A 20,733-nucleotide genomic window follows, 5' to 3' on the forward strand; every position below is an offset into this window, starting at 1 on the left:
GCTGTGCTGTGGCACGTGACCTAGGCTCAGCCAATCAGAGGCCCCCTTTTGAGTCTTTGAACCTGGCATTAGGAACCTAAAGAATTGCAGCAGCAGAGAATTCTCCTCTGATGGTGGTAGTTGCATCAGGATCAGTATCCACTGCCAGCAGTCTGTGACCCTAGTGCTTAGTGGTGACAGCAGTAGGGTCACCCCCAGAAGCTCTGTGGTATGATTGGATTCATTGTTTCTGGCCTCATAGCTTGAGTCTAGTTCTTCAGTGCCCCCAGTGACTTAATGTTTTACCAAACATCCTTTTGCTAAACGACTTTTTTTGCTGTATTTAAGAACAGCCGGCTTCCAGTGCTTTCCCATAAGAATTCTGATTAATGCAGAATGTAGCACCGGAAGTGGGGTGTCCAAGGAACAGAGCTAAGATGTACAGTTGGCTGAGCAGAGGATGTAAGATCGAGGGCATTGAGGACCGCACGACTGCAGGCAGGGAAGATGGTGAGCATCGCGACGCAATTGTAAAACATTTGGTTAAACGGTTCCCTGTAGTATCTTTGGACACACACCATTTATACACAAGGCTCTATAATTAAAGGAAATGGTAAGAAAAATTCTCGAAGAATTTAAGAATAAAACCTTTACGCTGGGGATATCTCAGATCTATTACAAGGTGTCATCTCTCTGAAATCTCCACCCAGTGGTCTATATGATCACTGGGGATCCTCCACTCTTTTTGGCCAGAACTTGAACACCTGCCAGTCCTGTGTGAGCTGTGGAAATAGTTCTGCTGAAAACTTCCAAGTTGTTCTTTGCTCAGTCTGGTACTCGGTAAAGACTCAAGGAAAACCGTTCTCAGGTTGCTGGACCTCTTCCTCCCAGCAGTTCCCTCACCTCTGGTGCTCTGCGCACGTGTTCCAGCTGCCTCAGCCCCCTCAACTCTGACCTCCAGCTCGTCGACTCATGGAACCTCCTTTGCTCTACATGTATTTCCTTGCCTGTAATATCAGAGCCACGTGCTGCCTCTGGTCTGAAGTCTAAAATTTGTTGCTTCTGGTTGTTTATGATGGATGACTAATTCCAGATTCTGTTACTCCTTCATGGCCAGAAGCTTTACTTTTCTCTATTTTCCAAACTTTCAGAAATAAGTATAAATCAATTTCCCAAAAGACATATATAATAAAAATTTAATAGATTATGAAGGGAAATGGAATGCACGTGTGTGTATGTGGGTGTGTGCACCCACCCATGCGTGCACACCTATACACCCTGAGAAATGGTACTATTTCTAGGGCATAGGTCTGGCTGATGCTTGATGTCTGTGTTGTTGGTCCCACTTCTTCAGGCTTCAGACTCAGATCTCTGCCCAGAACTCCTGGAAATCCACACACCCGCCTCACGATCAGCTGTACTGCGTTACTCGCAAGTATCCATGCTTTGGAGGGAGAATTTGGCTAGAATCGAGGAAAGCTAGCAAGCAGAACCTTGCGGGATTCCTGAGGTTGTTTGCTTCCCACTCGCTCCACATTCTTCAATGTTGTCAATGCCCCTTCTGGATACTAGGTGGCGTTCCTGCACCAAGAATGACCAGCTCTTCCCTACGGCTTGTGTCGTTTCTCATCAGCTCTCTGCGGCCGAGCCTTGCTTGATCCCAGTTCTTTGGGGCAGCTAGGGATTGTGCTGCTACATGGCCCTAGGTAGCCTGTTCCCCATCTGAACGGTACCAGGTATATCGCTTTCAAAGACTAACTCTCTCTCCTCTCCTATCCCTACTCTCAGAATGACTCAGCCGGGCCTCCCAGGATACCTCCTAGTGCCAGAGATACCCTACTTTTTCCCTTAATAGCTAGTGGTCACTGGGGAAGGAGGTCTGGGTCCCTGGGTATTCCCCTTCATGCTGAGACTTTCTTGAAGGCCTATTTGTACAGATTTTAAAACCGAGAAATGGATTCTCCATCAATTCCATGTGCTACAAATCTTCTCCGGGGAACAACCGTGAATTTTGAGAAGTTTCTCTGTGCAAGAGGTTAGCCCTAAATTGGGCCTCTCCTGTCTGGAAAGGAGATGTCTAGAAGAGGGTAAGGAGGGACTCTGTAAATTCAGCACGAGCATGGAGATAGTAAACAGGATCTTGGGCAGCTAACTCCTGGCATATAGCAGGGACTCAATAAATATTTGTTAAATCAAGGAAAAAATGAGGGAGTGGATGGATCCCAGAATAAGAAAACTAGGGGGCATCAATTGAGGCTGCCCCGCCCCGATCTCCTCTCCTTTTTTAAAAACTAAAAAACAGCTTTATTGAGGTATAATTGATATACAAAGAACTGCTTATATCTAACATGTACAATTTGATGAGTTTGGACTACGCAACTCCCTGATACCATCACCACAGTCAAGGTACTAGACGTACCTAATGCCTCCAAAGCGTCCTTGTGTCCTTTCTTTTTTGCTTTTTGTGGTAAGAACACAACATGAGATTTACCCTAGAAACCATTCACCTTGCAGACCTGAAACTTTCCTGTTGCAACAAATAAAGTCCCTAAGGGGGTAAGCGACTTGCTCAGGGTCACAGAGCTAGTTAGTAGCAGAGGCAGGACTTGAGTCCCAGAGTTCTGATTCTTGTCTAGTGTTCCTCCGACTCTAATATGCAGCAGTGAGGCCTCAGATATTCGTGTGCCTGGGAGGTTGGTAGCAGGCAGGCATAACTGGTTTCCTTGTGATGAATCACTGCCAGTGCCAGCTGGGTACCAGTACTTTTCCTGGGTGCCAGCATCCTGAGCCATCCATCCTCACTGCTTGCTGAAGAATTGCTCTTTGCCACCCATGCTGTACACTGGGGGTGCTGTCGTTTAACCAGTGGGCTTATTTGCTCGGTTATTTTCCACTTGTGTCTTTGAGATGCCTAGATGTAGATTGGGGCTGTTCAAGTGTGACTAAGCTTGATGTCTAATGCCTGCTCCCTGCACCCCTCCCCCCAGCTTAAGGACCTCTGCTTTTCTCTAAAAGCAGATATTTTTCTCTTAAAAAATGTGAACATTTTAACCATTTGAGGAACCCTTGATACACAGGAATGACTGTATTTTGGGGGACCAACACAATTTTGCCCGAGGAGTGGCATAGGCTCGGGGGTGGGGAGTAGAGAATTTTTAAACACGTCAAAGTCTTTACCCAGCGGTCCCCTCCGTCCTTTGGGGAGAGTGCTGGCGGCAGCGCACAGCTCAGCCAGTCGTGACTGTGTCATTATATTCTCTTCAGCACAGATGAGTCACTCCATGTAGAAGTAACCACAATTGCATTTGATGTGACTTTCAAATCAGCTCATTTCCAAGTCAGAAAGATCTCTCAGGATGTCTGCTTACCACCCCTACAGCGCAGTGACTGGTTGCAGGACCTTCACCTGTTAAGATGATTCAGCTTGTCTGAGGGACCATCTCTCCCCTCCCCCCACTCTGTAATTAAAGGGGAGGGGGGAGCATGGAGTTCTCCTTCTTAGTGAGCATCTGTAATCCCAACAGCCCTGGGGAACACCTCAGATGTCATATCCTCGCCACGAATGAAGGAAACGTTTTCTTTTAGAACCTCTCATCGCTTCGCTGTAAGGCTCCATCTGATAAGAGCCTAGAAGAACAAAACTCACCCGTTTTCTTTTTTAATTCCTCCAAGTTGTGTGTGTCGGTGTATAATAAGCGAACTTGGCTTGATCTATAAACGTGTTTGTGTGCTTTCATCTTAAAGGGCGCAGAGGTTGGAGTGTTCATGCCCTTAGCACAGCTTCACGGGTTTTACCTTAGCACAGACTCGAGTATTTTGCTACCTTGTACTTTTGAGAAATGCAATGTCTTCATCGCTTTTTTTTTTTAAAACTACATCATACTTCGAATCCCCACAATACCTGGGGAAGGGAGGTGAGCTACTGGGCCTTTGGTTAAGTGCCAATTTCATTCTGCAAAATTTGGGTGGGAGCATTCCAGCTTCCAGATAGTTCCCACTTTCCCTGGTCCATTAAATGGAGCCAGCCTGCCTGCATATCTTGCTGCCCCAGATTCTGTGTCAATACATGTGTCCCAAGCTTCTGTGGGGCTCCAGACCCTGTGCTGGGCGCTAGAAACCCAGGGAAGGATCAAGCAAGGCCCCCGGCCCAGAGGACTTTTCTTGAGGTAGGGCAGATGAAGAAGGCATGCAGAGAACAGTGATGTTAGGCGAACACCAAAAATGAAGTATTTTTTTAGAAGAGAGTTTATTAATTCTATGAATATTTTGTATTTTTCTACATTTATTTACTTACTATTTTCTTCCTTCTAGTACACAGGAAGGGGAACAACAACAAACAGCCCCAAACAAACCCAGCCACTACTCTCCCTCTACCTTCCTAACGAGCATCTCATCTCCATTTTACAGAAGTTGTCTTTCCTACCTTATTAAGGGTCATCTGTTCAGGAGTTTTTTGTTTTGTTTTGTTTTTGCGGTACGCGGGCCCCTCACTGTTGCGGCATCTTCCGCTGCAGAGCACAGGCTCCAGACGCGCAGGCTCAGCGGCCATGGCTCACGGGCCCAGCCGCTGTGTGGCACGTGGGATCCTCCCGGACCGGGGCACGAACCTGTGTCCCCTGCATCGGCAGGCGGACTCTCAACCGCTGCGCCACCAGGGAAGCCCTGCTCAGGGGTTTTAAAGATGACAAGTGGCTAATTTGGTTGTTCATGCTCTATGCTGCTGGAACTGAGCACTTGAATGATAATAATATAGGAAGGCAGGAAGTTACTCCCTACAGCATGAACCTTGTTCTTTTCCTGACGTGTTGACTGACCCCCAGCAAGCCACCCCGTGTACATGTGACCCGCACTGCAAATTAAACAAGAGTTCAGACAGTGGGGTGCATCTGAAAATAGAATGAGCTCCATTAGCTTAATCCCAAGCACGACAGGCTGTGAATCACCTCTTGTCTGAAGGGAGTACAGGGATTTTCCATCCCAACAGGTATTGAGCCAGGGCAGGCTGCCAGCAGAGCCCTCTGGACTCATACATCCCTGGCACCAGCTGTGGCCAGATGCTCTCATTATGGCCTTTGAACCACCACTACACGGCTTGTGAAAAGCAATCATGAAAGAGGGAACTCTGAGACAGTTGCCACCTTCCTATTTACAAACAACCACGAAATATATTTCTAAATCAATAATGGCAGATATTCAGCAAAAGAAAGGAAGAACGCTGCCTACCAAGCCACAATATACACAACAATATTTAAAGTATTACTTATAAAAATCCTTTTTTAGTGTTTTTAAAAAATTTTATTTTTATATTGGAGTATAGTTGATTTACAATGTTGTGTTAGTTTCAGGTGTACAGCAAAGTGATTCAGTTATACGTATACATATATCTATTCTTTTTCAGATTCTTTTCCCATTTAGGTTATTATAGAATATTGAGCAGAGTTCCCTGTGCTATACAGTAGGTCCTTGTTGGTTTTCTATTTTATATATAGCAGTGTGTATCTGTTAATCCCAAACTCCCAATCTATCCCTTCCCCCTTTAGTAACCATAAGTTCATTTCCTAAGTCTGTGAGTCTGTTTCTGTTTTGTAAATAACATCAAAGTCTTAAAATATAGGAACCTGGTGTTAGAGTGGATGTGGGGAGACAGTGTCAAACATACACTGTCGTATTGGTGGCAGGGAAAACTGGCACAGCTAACTCGACCCCCATGAATTTATCTTCTAGAAACACAAGGGGGTATTCACAAAGATGTCCATTGAAGTGATGCGTGTACTAGTGAAAAGCTGGAAGCAGTGTAAATGTCCATCTAGATATAAATGGTGGTGCACTCGTATTTGAGCACACTATAAATATGGTAACAAAAGTGTGGTATCTAACATTGGCCCTGTCCCAGGTACTGTTCCAAGTGCTTTGTGTGTATCAACTGGTTTAATCCTCAGAGCAATTTATGAGGTTGGTGCACTTTACAGAGGAGCAAACTGGGAGGCGAGAGGTTCAGTCACTTTCCTGGAATCACTCAGCTAGCAAGTGGTAGGGCTAGGATTTGAAGCCACACAGTATGGCTCCAGAGTCTGTCCTTGAAGGAGCCCCCTAAGGAGCACTGTCTTGGGGCAGCCTTCTCCTGGATGGCCAAAGCTAAATTATTAGGCAACAAGAAACAAGTTACTGACTAGTGTGTATAGCAGGATTTCAGTGGGTAAGAAAAGAGATAGTGTCCATGCCTGTGCTTGGTCAGTGTCGGGAAGGATGCCCACAGAATGCTAACAGGGATCCCTTCTGGGAAAGGGCAACGTGACTGCAGGATTGGTGAGAAGGCAGGTTTTAAAATTTCACCTTACACGCCTCTGGACTGTTCAAATTGTTCCCATGAGATTTTTCAAAAATTAGATTTAACGTTAAAGAATCTTAATTTTTTGGAAGAAAAAATCTTAATATAGCCTCTGAATTCAGAAATGGAGATCAGCTTTAGTTGGGGGGAAGCAGTGTGGGGTAGTAGAAAGAAGGAGCGTGGAGCGCTGCCACTGGATTAGACTTACACCAACAGGAATTTATTCTCCCACAGGTCTGGAAGGCAGAATTCTGAGATTAAGGTGTAAGCAGGGCCATGCTCCCTCTACTGCTGTGGGGAAGATACCTTCTTTGCTTCTTCCTAGCTTGCGGTCATTGCCAGTGATCTCTGGCATTCCTTGGGTGGCAGCTGCATCACTGTCTTCCTATGGTGTTGTCCCTGTGTCTCCCTGTGTCTGCACTTGGCCTTTTTATAAGGACATTAGGCATTGGATATAGGGCCCAACCGAATGCAATATGACCTCATTTTCACATAACTAATTACAACTGCAAAGAACTTATTTCCAAATAAGATTACATTTTGAGATTTCAGGTGGACGTGAATTTGGAGGGTTACACTATTTGTATTAGTCAGCTTGGGCTGTCACAATAAAATACCAGACTGGGTGGCTTAAACAACAGAACTTTATTTTCTCCCAGTTCTGGAGGCTGGAAGTCCAAGTTCAAGGTGCCAGCAGGGTTGGTTTCTGGGAGAGCACTCTTCCTGGTTTGTAGATGTCCAGTTTCTGGCTGTGTCTTTCCTCTGTGCACAAGCATGCGTGTGCACACACACACAGAGAATGAGAGAGAGGGAGAGAGAGAGAGAGGGGTGTGGCACGTGGGATCTTCCCGGACCGGGGCACGAACCAGCATCCCCCGCATCGGCAGGCGGACTCCCAACCACTGCACCACACGGTCTCCCTTCCTCTTCTTACAAGGACACAAATCTTATCAGATCAGCACCCTACCCTTAAGACCTCATTTAACTGTAATTATCCCCTGAAGGGCTCTCTCTCCAAATAGAGTCACATTGGGGGTAAGGGCTTCAACATGTGGATTTCGGTGTATTTGGAAGGGGAGGGACAGAGTTCAGTCCACAGCACTGTTCAACTCAGTACTAGCTGTGTGGTCCCGGGTAGATTATTTGACCTACCTATCCAGCTGGGGCCCCAAGCTCAGACTCTTCAATTAGCACAGGAAATCTACTTGCAAGACCCTAACTCCTGTTTTTAATTTAACTTCTTGTTAGTTTAATAAAACACTCTTAAATGCATAGGCGTATAGTGCACTGCCCTCCTTGTGTTCTCTGTCCTGGGCTCTGAAAAGATTAGGGGTGGAGCTGCACTCAGGAGTCCCCTCTGGTTTCACCACACAGTCTGTCCTGCCATCCTGACTCCCTCATTGCCTCCCGATTATTTGGAGGATGTTTTCCTGGACCCCTTTTTTTTGAGCGGGTGGTAGTGGGGGCAGAAGGAGGGGCACAGTCTTTAGAATCAAGAGGGCTCTTGGAGATGATCTGCTTCACTCTCACGTACACCTTGACCCCAAGATTTCCCCACAGATGGAAAAACTAATGCCTGTGCTCTGGAGCCAGCAGCCATATGTGGTGATTTACGTCTAAATCTAAATTAATTAAGAATTAAATAAAATGAATGTACAACTTCCTCAGTCATGCTGGCCACATTTCAAGTGTTCAATAGTCACATAGGGCTGGTGGCTACCAGATTAGAGATAGAGAAAATTTCCATCATCACGGAAAGTTCTACTGGATGAGGCTGAGTTATAAATCAGGTCTAAACCATCCAAGGGTGCTAAAGATATGACATCTCTCAGTTGTTTCTAAACACGTATTAACAGAGATGAGTTAGACGTCCTTTTCTCCCATTGCAGCATTAGCTTAATGTTGTTTTTCCTAAACAATCACATCACATAAGAGAATTCAGCTAGTGAAAAATGCCAGCATATTGGAGAACTTCAGATACTTTACCACAAAAATTAAAAACTAGAAAAACAAAAGAAACTTTTCCCTCACCATCAAAGTTTCATGGTGATTTGCTTTGGGAGCACATGTAAGACTAAATTATAAAAGCAAAGAGCCCATCATTCTTATAGAATACTGAAGACATACCATTCATTTACTGGGGAGTGATTTTTTCCAAGATGACCTTCTAAATGTATCTTTGTGTCAAACAGGGTATCCCACTGTGATTCAAGGAGGGGACCAGATGCTCTGATTCTTTTGCTCTTTTTGACACAGCGCCCGGTAAGGTTATTAAATATTTCTGTTTAAACCCAGAGTCCCACACAGGATGTTCTAGTTAAAAAAGAAACATTTGGTAACATATCATACACAGCTAAATGAAAGCTACTGAGCTCTAAAAGGCATTTGTTCCTCTAAGTGAGTTTCGTTTTTTAGAATGTACCATTAAATATTGTTGGCTAGAACTGGTGTGGTCCTATTCAGCTTTCGTAGACATTATTTACTATCCTTTCCATTCCTGAAAAGGTCTTCAAATATATGGAATTATAAAACCTTAGAACTGTAAGTGCTGCTAGAAATCATAAATCGAAGTCCAGAGAGTGGAAGTCATTTGTTCAAACTGAATAGAGTCAGAAAAGAAGTCAGGTCCTTTGAGCCTGGGTTCAGTGCCCATTTACGTCATTTACAGGAGAAAAAGCTGGCAAACAAAGCCCAGAGAGGTAAGTAGAGGGTCAAGAGAGTATGCTGTCATGTAACGAAAGAGAACAGAGTGTTTCAGGAAGGAGGGAGTCGTCATCTGTATCAAATACAACTGTATCAAATCAAGGAAGAGAGATGTAACATATCCATTGAATTTAGCAGCATGGGGGCTGTTGTTGGGTGACCTTGCCAAAGGAAGTTTCAGCAGATTGGCAGAGGCACGTTCAGGTTACAGTGGGCTGAAGAGTGAAGCGGATTCCCATTTAGAGATGATAGATTGAGCTCTTCTGTTTATCTTCAAGCCCTAGTGAAACTCCACTATAAAAAATAAAAGGCGAAAAAGGATAAACCAACAATAACAAAGTCTCATAGTCTCATAGCAGAGAGATTCCAACGACTATCTGCAGGGCATCATGCAGATGAGAGTGGTAACTGACCAAACCATGTGCATGAAACTGCCTCCTGGGGACATTGTTAAAGAGGGGAAGTCCAAGAGACCCTCAGGATTTGGAGATGCCAGAGGACAAGATATGGACAAAATGGAGAAGGGAATTATCTGAAAACCTGTACATAGAGTAGTTGGACCACTGCACTCCAGAATACAGGCATGTATTTCTGGGGAGGAAAACTCTCCTTACAGAAAATGAGAGAGTTTGAGGCTTTCCAGTTCCAGGGATATGGCAGGCTAGGTTAATTGGGCCAATTCATCTGTTGAAAACAACCAGAGAACTTAGGTAAAATACACATCTTTTTTTTTTTTTTTTTTTTGCTGTATGCTGGCCTCTCACTGTTGTGGCCTCTCCCGTTGCGGAGCACAGGCTCCAGACGCGCAGGCTCAGCGGCCATGGCTCACGGACCCAGCCGCTCCGCAGCACGTGGGATCCTCCCGGACCGGGGCACGAATCCGCGTCCCCTGCATCGGCAGGCAGACCCCCCAACCACTGCGCCACCAGGGAAGCCCCACATCTTTTATATACATTACCAAATGTAAAATAGATAGCTAGTGGGAAGCAGCCACATAGCACAGGGAGATCAGCTTGGTGCTTTGTGACCACCTAGAGGGGTGGGATTGGGAGGGTGGGAGGGAGATGCAAGAAGGAGGAGATATGGGGATATATGTATACGTATAGCTGATTCACTCTGTTATAAAGCAAAAACTAACACACCATTGTAAAGCAATTATACTCCAATAAAGCTGTTAAAAAATAAAATCTTAAAAGCATGAAAGAGATGACAACAGAGAAAAGAATTACCAGCCTGAAATCTAATGAAACATGATAACGCAGAAAGTTTAACGGAATACAACCTTTGTTCTGAGGGTATTTGCTGATCCCGGCATACTTGAACTTGGGGTTGGACAGCCTCATGGGGAAAGGGAGACAGAAGTCAAAGACCAAGAGTGGACCGGGGTGAGAAGTCTTACAGGAAACGTTCTGCACGATAAACTGAGATCCCAGAGAACTATAACTTCAAGGTAAGGATAAAACAGAATTAAACCTGTCCCTTTCCTAGGTGACTGCAAGGAAAGTTACCTTGGCATTGAGCAGAGCAGGGGGAAAACCCTGAGGAGTTGTAATCACAGCCCTGCTGTAGATTTGCAAACCAAATTTGCAACAGCTAAGCAGTCCATAAAACTCCAAACCTGAATTTAGTTTAAAGTACTCCCAGACTGATAATGACTTTAGTCTCTGGCAGAAATTAAGTCAAATCCTCCCTGGAAGAAGGCATTTTTATTCTGGGCTTCAAGGAATCCCCTCAAATAATTTTTCATGGACACAGTAAAAAAAAAAAAAAAGTCACATAGGAATCAAAATACCATGAGTGAAAAGTAGCAGAAGCAAGAGATGGGAGAGACCCAGATCCAGAAAGACTTCAAATAATCAAATTATTAGACAGGTATGAGAAAATAAATATATTCCTTATATTTAAAGAAATGAAATAGAAGCTTATACATTTCTTCTTGGTACACGTATTCAAAAGAAATAACCTAGGAGATTTAAGAAACATAACAAATATAACTTCTAGAAATTAAAAATACATTAACAGATTAGACAGCGCTAAAGAAAGAATTAAGAAGTATCCGGAATGCAGAACGGGAAAACAAAAGGGGTAGAAAATATGTAAATGAGGCCAAGTGTATTCATAATAGAGGGAGAAGGTCTACCATATGTTTACTTGGAATTCCAGAAGGAGAGGAGAGTGAGAGGGAATTGGGCAACTGGCAATATTTGAAGAGGAATTTTCCAGAAATATTAAAAGATAACAAGCTAGAGATTCAAGAAGGCTGGTGAAGTCCAAGAAAAATGAATTAAAAGAAATCTAACTTTTATACATTATGGTGGAACTGTAGTACTAAAAGATAGAATAGGAAAAAATTTAAAGCAACAAAAGAAGAAAAAAAGAAGTTATTTCAGAGTGTCAGTTATTGATATATTGATAGCTGATTTCCTAACAGCAAATTAAAAACACACAAGGCAGTGAACTGTAATCCTTAATGTGTGTTCAGAGTAAACAACTGTCCATCCAACAAAAATGATATCTTAGGAATCAGGGGAAAAAGGCAAAAACTAAGAGAGTTTATCATAGGTGATGCACAAGAAAGGAAATTCTATAGAATGTACTTCAGACAGAAGGATAGAAATCTGAGAATGAAAATCTGACTTGTTAGAAAGAATGAAGAACAAGAAAGTATTAAATTTGTGGGTAAAACGAAATGAACATTTACTAACTGAAATGATAATAATGTCTTCTGAGGTTTGAGATAAAAGTTCAAATTAAAACAGTTGAAAATAGTAATATATAAGTTGGGAGGGACTAAATGGAGCTAAAGTGTTTGCAGATCTTTACATCATCTGGGAAGAGGGTGAAGATATTGATCAATTCCAAACTTCATAAGTAAGTCATGCATGTTGTGAATCTAGGTTAGAATTGGAGATGATAACTTTCTGACTGGCAGAAGGAATAAAATGGAATGATTCGAAAAGGTACTCAATGAAGCCAGTGATGTTAACTGCTGTACTATTTGGGACATTCACTGATGTAAGTAACTAAACACTTCAGTTAAAAGACCGTGAATATCAGTCTGGACAAAAATGATCCAACTAAATGCTATTTATAAGAAACTCATATAGAAAAGAAAGATACAGAAAGGTTGACATTTTAAGAGGCTAGAAAAAGAAATACCATGAAGTTGCTAACTAAAAGGAAGCTGGTCTGGCTATATTAACATCAGACAAAATAGATTTTAAGGCAAAAAGCATGATTAGGTATAGAGTTATTTTGTAACGATAGAAACTTCAATAACAATTAGAAATGTGTATGGAATTAATAACACAAGGTCAAAATATATAAAGTAATAATTTCTAGAACTATTCAATGGAAATAGATAAATTCACAATCACAGTAAGAGACTGTAATACTCCTCTTAGAAACTGATAAAGCAAAAAAGACAAAAAGTCAATAGTGATGCAGAAGATTAAAATTACATGGTTTAATAACTTGGCCTAACACACATATGTAGAACACTGCATTCAGAAGTTGCAGAATACACACTATTTTTAAGCACACAGTTACAAACGTTGACCATATTTAGGGCCACGAAGCAAGTCTTGACAAATTTAAAAGCCTTAAATCATATACAGTATGTTTTTGATCACAGTGGAATTAACATCAACAGCAAAAGAATTTCTAGTATGCCTCTATATGTTTGGAAATTAAGAAACATAATTTTAAATAACCCATGAGTCACAAAAGGTATTTTAAGGAAAAAAAGATATCTAGATCTTAATAATAATGAAAATGTTGTATATTAAAAATTGTGGAATGCAACTAAAGAACTGCTTAGAGTGAAATTCATAGCCTTAAATGGTTATACTAGAAAAAGAAAAAGGACTGGGCTTCCCTGGTGGCACAGTGGTTGAGAGTCTGCCTGCCGACGCAGGGGACACGGGTTCGTGCCCCGGTCCGGGAAGATCCCACATGCCGCGGGGTGGCTGGGCCTGTGAGCCATGGCCGCTGAGCTTGCACGTCCGGAGCCTGTGCTCCGCAACGGGAGAGGCCACAACAGTGAGAGGCCCGCGTACCGCAAAAAAAAAAAAAAAAAAAAAAAAAAAGGACTAAAATTAATAATCTAGGCATCCGTCTAAAAAATTATTAAAGAACAGCAAATTAATCCCAAATAAAGTAGAAGGGATAAAATAATGAAGATATAAACCGAAGTTAATGAACTAGAAATCAAGCATGCAATGGAGAGGTCAAACAGGCCAAAAGTTGGTTCTTTGAAAGAAATCAGAAAATAAAACTTTTGGAGAAGTTGATGAAGAATAAAAGAAAGAATGAATTGATAACAAATATTAGGAAAGAAAAAAAGGATATCACTACAGTTGTGCAGACATTAAAAAGATAAAAAGGATATATAAATAACTTTGTGCCAATATATTTGATAATGTAGATGAAATGGATAAATTCCCAGAAAACAGTAACTCTCAAAATTGAATCTAGGAACACGGCCGACTGGGAAGGTCTAGGTTCTCATATTCCCATGGAAATACAAATACCTAGAAAGTTATTAAAATAACTTTATAGGAGCTCTGGAAATCAGTCAAAGGTCTATAGCAACCAAGCAAATGCCCAATCGAGAAAAAAATGACATTTAAAATGGTAGGAGATATCACGGCATTTTTACTTGCCCTTTCCCTGAAGTTTAGGGGAGCAGCAATCCAGTTCCAGTGCCGTTACATGAAATGGAGAGAGCAGAGTGAACTGAATTTGCAAGCTCCTTGAGGGATTCATTTCTATCTGTCATATCAATGAATTCAACCATTTAGAGAAGAATTAATACCAATCTTCCTGAAACTCTCCCCAAAACTGAAGATGATAGAACACTTAACAAACTCATTCTACAAGGCCAACATTAACCTGATATCCAAACCAAAGACAATATTAAAAAAGAAAACTACAGGCCAATAACCCTTATGAATATTGATGCAGAAAACGTTTAAAAAATACTAGCAAACCAAATCTGACGGCATATTAAAATGATTTTACACCATGACCAAGAGGGATTTATTCCTAGGATGCAAGAAACAGAAACCTGAACAATACTATAATCCTTAAAGAAGTTTAATCAGTAATTAATATCTCCCCTTCCAGCCTTGGTAACAAGAAAGAGCCCAACATACTCCCAGTTACATATGACTAACCAGGTGGCTTTCCAGGGCCTGCATGAGGCCTGGGATCTCGGGGCTTTATCACCAGCCAGGGAGAGGGAAACCATTTAACTAGCCAGTTCCCATCCAGAGCAAACCCTCCTTTTCACACTGACAAACCCAGCTAGTCCCCATTCCCCACCACAAGAGCCTGGGTCTATCCTGACTGGGGGTATCGAAGAGAGGGTGGAAGTTAAGGGAAGGAGAGGATGTACGTGATGGGAGAGAGGGTCTCCCCTCTCATAGCCTCTGTTTCCTCCTAATAATTCCATCCCTCTGGTTTGCGGTGAGGAAGACATGAGATGAGGCCCTGTGCCTGACACTTAGAGGACATTGATAAAGAAGAACTGTTGCCATTATCACTGCGTGTGGAAGGAGGGCTGCTGCGTTCCAGTCCCTCTGTTGAAGGGCTGGGTAGATGCAGAAGTCTTCCTACTCCAAGACCACAGAACATGGTAGCTGGGGCTGCAGACTGAAGGAAAAGGCTCGGTGATCACCTCAAAACTCTCTCCATGCAAATTACTTGAGTTTTCCATTAAAGCCAGAAGGGGTGCCAAGAGGAGGGGAAGTCACAGAAAAGCTTTTTTTTTTTTTTTTTTTTTTGATATTTTGTGAAAACTGATGTGGCTCAGGGAGAACAGGAAACATAACGGGAAGAGGAGGCTGGCAAGTAAGACAATTTTGATTAGAAAGTGGAACTTAAATATGGAATATCTGTTTAAGAGGGGCCAGAAGCATCAGAACTTCTAGCTTATTGTCAGGAGGTGTTCTGAAGATGAAGGACGGGAGGGGTACCCCTCAGATCAGAGTCTTGCAGGCCAGACAGAGAGGGAAGCCTCCCCAAATGCCTATGGTTTCTGTTCCAAATGAGAACTCAGTGGGACCAAGTGTCGCTGGAACACAGTAATCTGCTCGATCTAATTACCTGGGGTGTTAGGTCCTGCCAACTGATGCCAGCCTCAGCAAAGAGAAAACAGAAGCACCTGTGAAGTCTTAAGAATCTTTTTGACTTGGGCTAGCGACTCTACAAACAAATGGTCTTGTTAGGTTGTTTCGTTGCTGTTCGTCCTTCTGCTTGTTTAACATTCCAGACAGCCACGTCTCCTAATCTGGCCCTCTACACGCTCTCCTCTCCAGGAACACCTAGCTTGAGGAGGTGGCGTCTGCCCAGAACTCACAATTCCCCACCTTTCACTCGTGAACCTCCCTCTGCCTGGGGTGGATACAGAAGTAACATTAGACGGTCCTGCCCTGACTCCATGGTTAAGGTGACAAATGTATGCAAGTGAAAGTAACATTTTTCCTGACTGCTTGTTGGTTATAACATCATGTAAAAATAGCTAGATGGAAGTTCACCAAATTTGGAGGTAGCTTGGAGATGACCTGACTTAGAATAGGTTACGTGGGGTGTACAAAGTTCTTTGGGAGGACTCCTGAGAAGAACACCCCAAACCTATGTCTTCTGGGGCATCTAAAACTGAGGTTCTCAAAGATAACTTACTACACCTTTAAGATATCATCTGTAGAAAACATGCAATGGTTTCAAATACAGTATTAGCTGAAATCAAAACATAGAAATGTCAATACCTCAAAGGACAGGGATCAACTTGCAGTTAAGCTGCTACTCGCAGGGGTAGCTCGACAGTACTGTGTATCTCAGGTGAACGGGAGGCAAGGATTTCTTTTCGGGCGGCTCAGGAACCTCCTGTGTAGACAGAGGACGCTGACTGAAGCAAGTGGGAAACACGCACAGGCCAGTATCTACTGGAGGCAAGGTGATAGCCACAGGGCAAACCGGGATCCTCTGGTCTTGAATCAAGAGGCTCTGCTCCCAGAGTTGACCAGGCCCCTTTTGGGGGGAAAGTGTGAGAGGAAGGAAGGCAGGCTCTTTGCCAATCCATGCCAAGTCCTCATGTTTGACCAGTACTCCTCTGACGTAACCAGATCGTCTGCTGAAGCCACATTAGACCATTGATTGACACTTTAATATAGGAAGACTGGCAAAATGAGAATTTGGTGCAAATTTGGTGCAGGGGCCGTGGCCCTCAGTCATAGGGTTGCCAGATAAAATACAGGACACCCAGTTAAATTTGAATTTCCGATAAACAATGAATAATTTGTAGTATAAGTATGTCCAAATATTGCATGGAACATACTTATACTAAGATTTTATTAGTATTTATTTGAAATTCAATTTCCACTGGACATCCCATATTTTCAGCTGCTAACACAGGCAACTTCACTTGGGCGGGCCACCAGGCTGAGTCTCGCAGCAGGAAGGGGGCATGGTCAGGCCTCTGGTCTCTGGGAGAGCAAGGTAGCCCTGTTACCAGGGAGCTGAACAGGTCATTGTCAGGCACTGGGCCAGGATTCTAATCACCAGGATTGAGGTACAGGGTGGGATTCAGTCTGAGGACCAAAGCAAGAGTTTATGAACTAGAACAAGTAGATCAAGTCCCAGCAGGATCTCAGTCTCAGGAGCAGCTCAGGCACTGAGTCACTGACGGCCAGGTCTAGACTTCCTTCAATTGCCAGGGGCTAGGTGTAAGACTGGATTGTAAGAGCAGGGTTTCTGTAAGAGGGGTCCCTGGGAACCTTGAATCGAGAATCACCTGGGGCACTTGGGAAACATGCAGATTCCAGGGTTCCACCCAGACCTGCCGAATCAGAATCTCTAGGGGCAGCCCTTGAAAGCTGCATTTTCCCTACGTGCTCCTGGTGGCTCTAACTCGCACTCGGTTTGAGAACCAGTACCGTAGAGCCGGGAACAATGCGTGCAGTGAGGCATTTTGGTGAAGCCACAGACTCTGGAGTCAGACCACCCAAGCTAGACTTCTAGCTCTATCATATTATCTGTGCAACCTGGGACAAGTGACATAACCTTTCTGGGCCTTAGCTTCTTTATCTGTGAAAGAGGGATAGTCATTGTACCTGTCTCATATATATATATATATATATATATATATATATATATATATATGAACAAAGCACTCAGAACAGTGGCTGGCTTCTAGGAAGGACACATACATGTTAGCCATCATTAGGGGCTGAGTGGACCCACTGGGGAGGAAGAGGACGGGGTTGGGCCCTGATCAGTACCCATGTCCTATGCCTTGTAATAGAGGGGGCTAAAGCGGAGCTTCCGGGACAAGCTGTTTATTGCACCAGAAGTCAGAAGGTTGATTAATAAGAGGGACAGTCTGTAAACGCATGGGTGATCATGCTTGGCTTGGGTGAGAAACTAGGACAATGGATATTGTTCATTAAGCTCTAATTATCAGGTAAATTGAATAAGGGGTAGGGAGTCCATGTGTCACTACAAGTAATTAATGTGCTGCTTCTTTCCCTGGTAACCCTTTGATTTGCACCACCTAACCTGGAGTCTTTATCAGGCACTGGGATTTTGGAAATACTGGCTGCTAATTGTTTGGGTGAGTTCCCTGATCGCACTAAAGAAAATGGATGTGTCCTGCTCCTTCTAACGACTCAACCACAGGGGAAGATAAAGTGGTCCTAGCCATGATGAATTAAGCCCAGAGGGTTTGGAGAGGACAATCATTCTCTTGTTCATTTAACAGATCTGGAGACAGTGTCTCCAAGTTGGTAACGTAAATGCGACCAGACATAGTCTGTTTAGGAAAAAAAAAAAAAATCACCTGTCCCAAGCTGCTCTTGAGTTGGTTGATGTCATGACCTGGCTGGCTCCCCATTCCAGTGGCTTGATTCCTGCCCAAATTCCTGCGCAGTTCCTTTGAGGCCACAGCCTTGCCCCTGGAGTCCTGGCCCCCATCCTCGACCTGGGACTAGACCTTCTTCAGCCTGGCCTGGTCCCACGCTCTGCTGAAACCCAGCTCCCCCAGCCCCCTGTGGACTTCAGGTCTGACCCGTCTCTAGACCAACCATCTTCCATGCTTTTATTCTGACTGATGTCAAGAAATCTGATTGTTCCTTCTCATGGAAAACATACAAATTGTATCAGTGAAGCATCTCAGGGGGGCACTGGAAATGCGAGTCACTCTGTATGTCCCTTTCCATCTAACACACTGTCACGTGTCATGGTGGCCTGGGATGCTGGTGAGTGCCCATTGGGTGGCTTCTGCCAGGAATTAGAGCCTAGAGGCAAGAGCCAGCAGGGGACAGAGTCTCTGATGTCTCAGAGAGCCTCTGTCTTCTATGGAATTGTAACCAAATAGAGTTTAAAGTATTAGAAATGTTCAGAATAATGACAAGAAGAATAGCTAGTGATTGCTGAATGCCCACTCCATTCTTGAGAGTGTTCTAAGTGCTTGCATGTATTATCTCATCCAACTCCCCCATTCACCCTATGACGAGTTTTGAGGCACCATTATTATCTGCATTTTATAGCTGAGGAGACTGAGACAAAGAGGTTAGGTCACATGCCCAGGGTCATACAGCTGACCAGTGGCAGAGCTGGGTCCAATCTTGTTTTCATTTTCAAGAATTGAGCCAAATGCAGTCTCCTTGAATCAGGCATCTGCTCAGTGCTGGGGTAGGAGCAGTTTGCGAGGGAGCAGGGACTGGGTGTGCAAAGCACCTTCCAGACTCCTGTGTACTGTCCCAAGAAGAGATAAGACATCCCCCAAAGTTCAAGAACAAATGAAGAATGTTCTGCTTGTACTCAAACTGAAAGACTTTTTCACTCTTACGGGGTTTGCACCAAATTCTCGTTTTGCCAGTTTTCATATATTAAAGTGTCAGTCAATGGTCTAATGTGGCTTCAGCAGACGATCTGGTAACGTCAGAGGAGTACTGGTCAAAGAAGGTCGGAGTGACTGGGGCAGCCCTTAGCCGTCCTGCCCTCCCTGGGTGGGAGAGGAGGTGTGAACTGACACTTAGAGGCCCTCTGTCTCTCTTGGGCCAGTGGTTGCTTGGGGGCTGAAAGAGAACTCAAAATGTTCATAGCAGCATTACTCATAATAGCCAAAAATTGGAAACAACCCAAAGGTCCATTGATGGACGACTGGATAAACAAAATGCAGTCTCTTCATACAATGGAATACTATATGGCCATAAACAAGAATGAAGGACTAATACACGCTACAGTATGGATGACCTTGAAGATATTATGCTAAGGGAAAGCAGCCAGGCACAAAAGACCACATATTGTACAATCCTATTCATATGAGACACACATCAGGTTAGTGGTTCCTAGGAGCTGAGGGGCTGGAGGGAATGGGGAGAGACTGCTAGTGGATACAGGGTTTCTCTCTGGGTTGATGGGAATGTTCTGAAATTTGATAGTAATGATGGCTGTACAACTTAGGGAATGTACCAAAAAACCCGCACTGAATTGTGCACTTGAAAAGGGTGAATATAGTACGTGAATGTGTCTCAATAAAAATAATCAAACAAAAAATAGAACAACAACAAAAAGGAGAACACAGAATCCACCCAATCAAGTCTCAGAGCAAAACACTATCTTCCGAAGCTGGGCTGTGGGAGAGAGGCTCCTCCACTAACCTTGGCATGGCCTTGGGGAAGCCCTTTGCCCTCTCTGCACCTCAGTTTCCCCACCTGTTAAATGGCATTGTTGTGAGAATATATCCCTGATGGGACTTTTGGAAACTCTAAAAAGCTTATTTAAACTTACAATGCACTAATTACAAGCGAGGTATCATTATAGTACTTGAGGGTGAACATCATTATAGTACTGATGGGATTTTTTGAAATTATAAAATTATTATTTAAACTTACAATGCACTAATTACAAGTGAGGTATCATTATAGTACTTGAGGGTGAACAAGAAGGATGATGAAAAGTAACCTGCCATTGCCTCTATAATAAGAGGTCTGAAGATGTAGCACTATCCTTGTGTGTGCAGAAAAAAATCACTCGCTTGCTGTCACTCACTTTGAAAGAGTGGCCAGCTGCCACCCTGACTGCCAGGCCCACCCTGATCTTCAGTTTTTCAAAAGATGAGTAATGCGGGGGGAGGCGAGATAAATTAGGAGTTTGGGATTAACATATACACACCGCTATATAAAAAATAGGCAAACAACAAGGACCTTCTGTATAGCACAGGGAACTCTACTCAATATCTTGTAATAACCTATAATGGAAAAGAATCTGAAAAAGAACACACACATACAAATATATATATCTGAGTCACTCTGCTGTACACCTGAAACTAAAACAATCTTGTAAATTAACTATACTTCAAAAAAAAAAAACCTTAAAGAAAAAGATGAGAAATGTGGAGGCTAAGATGAAAGGTTTCTGCATCAACAAGAAGAGGGGAAAAATCTTCTAATGTCTACCTTCCGTACAGAGCACCAGTCGGCACCACCTCTGCCTGGGATGTCCCGAGCTTTCAGTCCTGGGGGTCCTTTGGGGCTCCCTGGTCTCCCTAATCTCATAATAAGTGACCTAGGGGAAAGGACCACGCTGACTGGGTTCCAGGACTGCAAACTCTCTATACATTCTCTGTCCACTATCCATCGCTTTTTCTCCTTCCCAACTTCCATATGGGTTTCCACGGTTTTCCTGGGATCCCCAGGGAACATCCTAGCTCTCCTCTA

Source organism: Stenella coeruleoalba (assembly GCF_951394435.1).
Source record: "Stenella coeruleoalba genome assembly, chromosome: X".
Lineage (NCBI taxonomy): Eukaryota > Metazoa > Chordata > Mammalia > Artiodactyla > Delphinidae > Stenella > Stenella coeruleoalba.